The sequence below is a fragment of the Triticum urartu genome, chromosome 4 (assembly GCF_003073215.2).
Source record: "Triticum urartu cultivar G1812 chromosome 4, Tu2.1, whole genome shotgun sequence".
In the NCBI taxonomy this organism is placed as follows: domain Eukaryota; kingdom Viridiplantae; phylum Streptophyta; class Magnoliopsida; order Poales; family Poaceae; genus Triticum; species Triticum urartu.
Window position 1 is genome coordinate 408,009,732 of NC_053025.1, and position 9,027 is coordinate 408,018,758.

A 9,027-nucleotide genomic window follows, 5' to 3' on the forward strand; every position below is an offset into this window, starting at 1 on the left:
GTGGTAAGCAGTATGACTATTATCGCCCACAACTCTTTGTGTTATACTCGTGCATATCATCTACGCATAGACCAGGCTCTGATACCACTGTTGGGAACGTAGCATGCAATTTAAAAAAAATCCTACGATCACGCAAGATCTATCTAGGAGACACATAGTAATGAGAGGGGGAGAGTGTGTCCACGCACCCTCGTAGACCGAAAGCGGAAGCGTTAGGTTAACGCGGTTGATGTAGTCGAACATCTTCACGATCCAACCGATCTAGTACCGAACGTACGACACCTCCGAGTTCAGCATATGTTCAGCTCGATGATGTCCCTCGAACTCTTGATCTAGCAGAGAGTCGAGGGAGAGTTCCATCAGCACGATGCCGTGGTGACGGTGATGGTGATGTGATCCGCGCAGGGCTTCGCCTAAGCACTACGACGCTATGACTGAAGGAGTAAACTGTGGAGGGGGGCACCGCACACGGCTAAGAGAACAATTGATGTGCTATGGGATGCCCCCTGCCCTCGTATATAAAGGAGGGGATAAGGAGGCAGCCGACCAGGAGGGGCGCACCATGGGGGGAGTCCTACTAGGACTCCACTCCTAGTAGGATTCGCCCCCCCCCTTCCTTTCTTCACCGGAAGGGAAAAGGAAGGAGGAGGAGAGGGAGAGGGAAAGGGGGGCGTCGTCCACTCCCCTAGTCCAATTCGGACTGCCATGGAGGGAGCGCATGGCCACCCCTTGAGGCCCTCCTCTCTCTCCACTAAGGCCCATCTAGGCCCAATACTTCCCTGGGCGGTTCCGGTAACCCCTCGGTACTCCGATAAAATACCCGAACCACTCGAAACCATTCTGATGTCCGAATACTACCTTCCAATATATGAATCTTTACCTCTCGACCATTTCGAGACTCCTCATCATGTCCGTGATCTCATCTAGGACTCCAAACAAACTTCGGTCACCCAAAACACATAACTCATAATACAAATCGTCATCGAACGTTACGTGTGCGGACCCTACTGGTTCGAGAACTATGTAGACATGACTGAGACACATCTCTGGTCAATAACCAATAGTAGAACCTGGATGGTCATATTCTTTCCTACATATTCTATGAAGATATTTATCGGTCAAACCACAATAACAACATACGTTATTCCCTTTGTCATCGGTATGTTACTTGCCCGAGATTCGATCATTGGTATCATCATACCTAGTTCAATATCGTTACCGAAAAGTATCTTTACTCATTCCGTAGTGCATCATCCTGTAACTAACTCATTAGTCACATTGCTTGTAAGGCTTATAGTGATGTGCATTACCGAGAGGGCCCAGCGATACCTCTCCGGTACTCGGAGTGACAAATCCTAATCTTGATCTATGCCAACCCAACAAACACCTTCGGAGACACCTGTAGAACATCTTTATAATCACCCAGTTACGTTGTGACGTTCGATAGAACACAAGGTGTTCCGTCGGTATTCGGGAGTTGCATAATCTCATAGTCAGAGGAATATGTATAAGTCATGAAGAAAGCAATAGCAATAAAACCTAACGATCATTATGCTAAGCTAACGAATGGGTCTTGTTGGGGATATCACTATTGGGCGTAAACCGGCCTATCTGGGCCGGGTTAACTTCGTCAGTAGTTAAGTATGTTAAAGCCCAAGAAGGTAGATGAGGGCTCAAGGCCCATAGTCGGTTCAAGGCCTGTAGCCATAAACCGGCGTTGGTATTTAACTTGTATTGTAAGTTAGGAATAAGTAGAGACCAAACTTGACACATCTATGAGCCGGTGTTGGGACTCTGTGAACCGACGGGCGTCACCCGTGTATATAAGGGGACGACCCGGCGGCGGTTCAAGGACAACAGACAACAACTCGAGACTTAGGCGAAGCTTGTTTGCTCCCTAGTCATCGAAACCCCATCAATTCCATCACAACTAAACGTAGGCTTTTACCTTCATCGAAGGGGCCGAACTAGTATAAACTCTCTTGCGTCCCTGTGTCCGCTTTAACCCCTTCAAGCTAACCCATCGCGATGGCTCCACGACTAAGTCCTTTCTCTAGGACATCTACCATGACAAAACCACGACAGTTGGCGCCCACCGTGGGGCTATCGCACGATGGTTTCAAGTTCTTGGAGGGCCACTTTGAAGGACTCGAGGGCTACGCTGTGGGCCAGATGACTAAGAGTCGTCGCGGCAAGCTCTACATCGATGATGCAGGCTGGGGCCCCGAGGCCGGCTCAGTTGAGTACGGGTACCGGGTCCCCTTTGGTGGCATACACGTTTTCATCGGCAAGATCGGTGAACCGGGCCCTGAGCCGGACATCTGCACCGACCTCGTCGAAATGGCTCAGCGTGTGCGGTCCGCCCGGGTTAAACCGGCCGTGAAGCGTGCCTTCATGGGAGTCATCCATGGAGGAAGTTACGAGGATGGATCGGAATCTCACGGCGAGACCGTCGTTTATTCCGACGACGAGTCATCAACCGGAGAAACCGAATCTCTATATCAGCTACAAGATGGCCGGATTGGGGGCTGTTCCGATGGCGACAATATTCTGGACCCCTCTGATCTACCCAACCAAGTTGGAATATTCGTGGCCGGCACACAAGCAGCGCTTCATTCTTCGACCATTGCGCCAATAACCTCCGGTTCAGTAGCGGCGACAGCTGCCGGGGCAGGAAGCTCACCGCACAACCCGCCGGCTCAAGTTCTATCAGATCTATTTGATGCATTGGCTGTGCTTATGGCAGAAGCTATCCGGCGGATCAGGAAGTCCACAACGCGGAGATTGCAAAGGTGAAGGAACAGATCACCCAGGCCAAGGCAGACCTGGCAGCTGAGAATGCCAGGATGACCACAAAGCGGGCCGCTTTAGACGCACAAGCCTACAGGCTCATGTTGGACCAGAACGCGTCGCATGAAGTCATGAAGAGGAAGTACCGATCCCGTTTGCCTTTGGTTTTCGAGGCCAGAGACCTTTTCAACACCCCAGGAGCAGGAACCAGTAATCCGCTGGAGGGAAACCAGCCGGAAGCTCCGGGGACCGGTGCGCCGGTTCAGCCCCGTCTGATGAATCCGCCTCGTCAAAACACTGTTATACCTCAGGCTGTTTCAACACCTCCGGGTCACTACTCCAACCCAATGGACAATCTCGTTGCCGCTGCTGCACGGCTGGAGGCCATTCCAATTGAGGGTGACTCGCCGCAGGCGGTAGAGACACGACGGGTCAAAGAGCTTCTTAGGACAGCTTTGGTCCAACAGGAAGCATACTCGTACAGCCGCGACCGGATCCACTCGACCCCTCGTCCAAGCCGGAGCTATAGCAGGCGTATGGATGAACCAGCAGTATCAAGTAATGAACGACGTGGAGCACCCCACGGCAACAACCCGGCGGGTGGTGCTGATAATGCTCAAGAAGTGGTGGGCCGGGCCCGAGCGTGCAGGGAGGCCGAGTTAGCCGCACAGTATCAAGCTCGGCAGCTTACGCCGGTTCGTCCAACTATTTCGGTCGAACCCGGTGTTACTTCTAGCTCTTTGGGGGTGCCTTGCCTTGTCCCCGCTTTACGCAACGTGCGCCTGCCCAAGGATTTCAAGGGCCCGCACAAGGTACCAAATTACACGGCGGATCAACCCCCAGAGACATGGGTGGAGAGCTATGAGATGGCCATGGAGATGCTTGACGTGGATGATGCGGCATGTGCGAAGTACTTCACCATGATGCTTGAAGGAACGGCCGCACTTGGTTAAAAAGCTTACCGGCCAACTCTATCAGTTCATGGGCCCAATTGCGAGCCCGGTTTATCAGTAATTTCAAGGATACATGTAAGCAGCCTATGTCGATAGTGGACTTGGCTGCCTGTGTCCAGGAGGAAGGAGAATCGACGACTCATTGGGTGCGCCGGGTCTCACAAGTGTTGCATTCATCAGACCGCATCAACGCTGACACCGCAGTCTTAACCCTAGAAGGCAACTGCCGGTTTGGGCCCCTAAAGCTGAAGTTGGGATGGATGAAGCGCCATTGCACTGACATGGGGACCCTCATGGCTGCTTTGATAAAGTATGCTGATTCTGATAGTACCAAGGATCCCGAATCTGATGATGACAAGGCAGGGAAGGGAAAGAGGAACAGCAACTCCAAAGGTCAGCAGCATCACTTGGCAGGCAATGGTGGCGGAGGCAAGCGTAAAGAGGATGGTAACATGGACTTTGTGGCTAATACCAACGCGCAGGACAAGGGCCAGCGACACAAGGGTAAACCGCCAAATCGCAGTGGGGCACCCAACCCTAACCCGGACCGCCTAAATTATCTACTGAGCCAGCCCTGTCCAAGACATGGGACGAAGGAGGTGCCAGCAAACCACCTTTGGAAGGATTGCTTCATTATGCAGGAGTTCAAGAATTCTAATGCTTTCCGGTATGATCACGGCTCCGGCGGTGGCTCAGGATCCGGGCCGGGTTACGGTGGAGGAAATTCTGGTTCATGAGTTAATGGTAATCCGGGCGGACATAATAATCAAAATAATCAGAACAACCAGGGTGGTTACAACCAGCAGCAGCAATAGTCAGGTTACCAGAGCAACCCAAAGCAGTTGAATAGTGGGCAGTACCATGTCTTCACCACTAGCTTGGACAAGCGAGACCGGAAGATTCAGAGGCGGGCAATCAACTCTGTTGAACCAGTCGTGCCCCGTTATCTACACTGGTCTGAACAGCCAATCATATGGAGCAGAGAGGATCACCCTCCCCAGGTTGATAATCCGGGTCAGTTGGCTCTGGTGGTGGCGCCTCAGGTGGGAGGTTACAAGTTCACCAAAGTGCTCATGGATGGAGGGAGCAGCATTAATATCTTGTACTATGAGACCTTCCGTCGTATGGGACTAACAAATAAAAATCTCAAACCGTCTAATACGGTGTTCCACGGTGTGGTACCAGGCAAGTCAGCATATCCTATTGGTAAGATAGCTCTGGAAGTGGCCTTTGGAGATGATCATGATTCCAGGTCAGAAACATTAACGTTTGAAGTGGTGAAAATCCAAAGTCCATATCACGCCCGCTCAGCGATTTACCAACAGGATCTTCGTCGTTATCACAGTCGCCGAGTCAGAACCAGAGCCTTTTAGGAAGGAGATTTGGTGCTTCGGCTCATCCAGGACCAGACTGATATGCATAAGCTATCCCCACCTTGGGAGGGACCTTTCGTAGTCAGCAAGAATCTGCACAACGGGTCATACTATCCGATCGATATTTGAGAGCATAAAGACTCACGTACATCAAAGGAAGAGACCAACAGGCCGTGGAACATAGCTCATCTTCGGCCTTACTATACCTGAGCCATTGGCTATACTTATGTACATATTACGACGATATATATATTATGATTAAATATAATAAACCGGAACCTCAGCTAAAGCGGGGTATCTGTTCTTTTACATCATGTGTGGTTACACGGAGTTGTTCTAAAGCGGCCTCTGGTTTACCCCTTGAGTTAGCTTTTCAAAAGCATCATGTTATATCACTTGGGGGCTTGGTCGTGTACGAACCAATGCAACACCTCTTGATAGGCGAGAGCCACCAGATCACTTGGGGACTTGGTCACGTCTGAACCAGTCACGCCTCTTGATCGGCATAAGGCCACAGAATCACTTGGGGGCTTGGTCGAACCCGAACCATTGCCACGCCTCTTGATCGGCATAAATGCCACGGTTTCATTTGGGGACCTGGCTGACTTGAACCATAGCTACACCTATCGGGAGCTTGGTCGTGTCCGGCCATGGTAACGCCATCTGATCGGCTCAAATAAGCCTCTTTTTGCAAACGGTTTTATCATTGCCTTTGCTTCACAATTTTCTTTGATAGATATTTCTTTCTTTTTGTTGTGTTTTTTAAACCGACAAAATTTTAAACCGGTTCACTGTCAATTGGCGGAACACGGTCCATTTTTAATCCGGAGACTATTTGCTCGGTTTGATTTTTTGTTAACATCCTATTACGGAGTAACACGGTGTTTTCTTATAACCCGGCACGGTTTACATGGTAAACCGGCATTATATATATACAGGAGCTGCTATCTCCTCCAACAGTGTGGGTTTATAAACCTCCGCTTCAAGATTGGCTAAGCCAACTTCATGCCCAACGATGGCAGGTATTATGTATCTCAAAGATTTGATCATATGCTTAAATTTCAGATATTTTGATTTTATATATGCAGACATCATACTCCGCCTGACGGTACAACCGCGGTGGCACTTTAAGATTTTTTTATGTTGCAGAAAATACTTTGGAAAGTTCATCACCCAAAGGAAGCACAAGTTGCAGTGGTTATGCACGAAGGCATATAAAGATCAAGAGTGTCAGCTAGCCTGTTACAACGCAACACGATGCCCAAAATAAGATCATTGTTTTTTCAAAGGAGAAGCAGTTTAAATCGGCTTCCGGTTCAAGCTTGGTCACCAGCCTGGCCTGATGGTTGTGGGTCATCCTGCGCCGCTTCAACTTCACTTTCTCTACCCAGCGGCTGGAAATCAACAGTTTTCCAGTCGATTCCCATTAATGCTCGAAAGACAGCTTCATCATGGATCAGCAATGACGGTTCAATATCGGGAGCGTAAGTATGCTTACGGATTGGAGGGATAAGATTTTCCGCTTCATGAATTGGTGCAGCTACTCGCTTGTTTTGCTTGTCATATTGGGCTTGATAATGAGACAAGTCTGCTTCTTCAACCAATTGACAAGCTAGCGGACGCACCTCCCGGTTTATTGCTCGCAGATCCGCTTCACTAAACTCTGACCCATCTTCCTTCAAGCTGGGATAGCCCTGAGCCGCTTCAATAGGATCAAAATCCGGCACCCAAGCTTTTGCCCGGATTAAGGCATTGATCGTGCCGGTTCGAGCAGCAGATTTCTTCAGCTCTTCAACCCGGGCAGGAAGCACCGACAGTTTCTTCAGAGTGTCCTGAATCAAAGTTGGCGCCGGATTGTTGTGGGATGCAGTACAGATGATTCGCTGTGCACCAGTGTACAGTTGTTCGATCAACGTGTAGGCGGCTTTCAATTTCTTCCGCACATCTGACCCCAAGTGACCAATGCGTGTCCCTGAAATATCACAAAGGGTTAACAAACCAGCAGCTCTGTAAGATGGCCGAATCAATTCAGAAATCAAACCGGCTTACCAAAGATAGCAGCGGTCATGGCATGCACGTGCCGCTTTATGCTGGTCAGTTCGTCCACCACCGGTTTTAGTGCAGCCTCGGCGTCTTCTGCTCGTTTGGTTAAAGCGGATTTTTTAGTAGCCCAATCCGCCCGCTCCTTCTTGAAAGCCTTCTTAAGCTGTTCCATGACGCTTAAGGCGCTGGTCAACTCCTCTTTTGCTTTTGAGGTTTCAGTCTGTTGGGACTTCAGATTTTCTTGGAGATCGGCGATTTGGGTCTCTTTTGTCTTCAGCTCAGCCTGCATACAGACAGTTATATGATTCAGCAAGCAGTGCAAGAATTGAAGCACCAACCACATAACAAGTTATGCACTTGATGCTTGGGGGCTAATGCCTATTTGATCTTCATATTTCACTTGATTATAAAGTCCCAAGATCAATAAAAGTTTTCAACTTGGCACTTGGGGGCTAATGGCTATTTGCTCGAATATATTCTGATGTGGCGATCTCAATTACTTAAAGTCCCGGTTTAACTACACTAAGTTGAACTGGCCCTTGGGGGCTACATCAACAAGTTCCGAAGCATTGGGATTTATATTAGCAAGTCCCGGTTTGGATGCAGATTCTAAACCGGCCCTTGGGGGCTAGGAGAGTTAACAAGATTGAAATATCCAAACAGGAAAAAGTACATGGAAGTTACCTCAAATTTCTCTTTCATCATATTAACCAGACCTGCTTCATAGTCACGGCTAGTGTATAGCCGGTTCAGATAGCCGGAATGGAGATCTTGGGCGTTCAAAGCGGCATAAGTTGTTAGATCAGCATTCCATTTTCCCTTGCCAATGGCAGCAAATTCTTCCTTGCTAGTGTGTCTGGATAAAGCAACGGGATTGCCTGGCTCTGTGCGACCAATGCCAGTAATGACAACCTCATCATCCTTGGCATCGCCAGTTTGCACTGGGGCCGTTGGCTTATCAGTAGGCTTTGTTGGATTGGTGGATTTCTCAATTCGGATGGGGCTTGTGGGCTGGTTGACAGGACTTGAGGTTTCAATAGGCCTCTCTTCAGCAATAAGATCGTCATCTCACTGCGGTGGATCATTGGGTATATCTTCAGGAATAGCCGCTTCAAGATCTGGTGTTTTGCCTGGTTCAGGGACGGCGTCCTCCTCGGCCGCTTTATCCAGGCGAGCCTTCTTGCTCAGCCTAGGCTTGCCCCGAAAGGAGTAACAAAGTCAAATACAGCATATGTTCCAAGGTGATGTACCGGAAATATTATGATAAGTATAGCTTACCCAAGCACCGTTTTGAGCGGTGGCAGCTGAGTAGCCGATGACTCGCCAGAGGATCAGTGGGAAGTAACCTGATAATCAGAGTCAGATGGATTAAGAGGTTGACGAAAACAGCCGGCTTTAGGACAAGCACTGACAAGCAAATTAGAGACCTCTGAACGGCGTTTCCGAACTGGACTGTTCGGTAAACCGGCGGAGGTAACTACCTGGCCGCTGTGCCGGGTTGTGCGGCGAGCTTCGTGTTGTTGGGTATTCATAAGAAATTTGGGATCCAAGTAAGCAAGAGGATGAGAAAATTTAACCTTCCGGTTTGCCCGACGGATTTTTAGTGAAGGCAAAGGGTCTGAATCGAAAGAGAGAATAATTACCTCTACAGCATCAGCATGGCTGGCTTCGGCATCATCCTGACAAATATCATCATCAATAAGATGCATGAAAAATAAGCCAAGTGAGTCAAGCTCTACCTCAAGGTCCGGATTATCCACATCATCATCAGGGGCCGGATCAGAAGATGCAGTGGTTCTCTTCTTGTGGGCAGGCCGTTTCACGACTTTAGTCTTTGGCCGGGTTGGTCGTTCCGGTTTGTCTAGCTT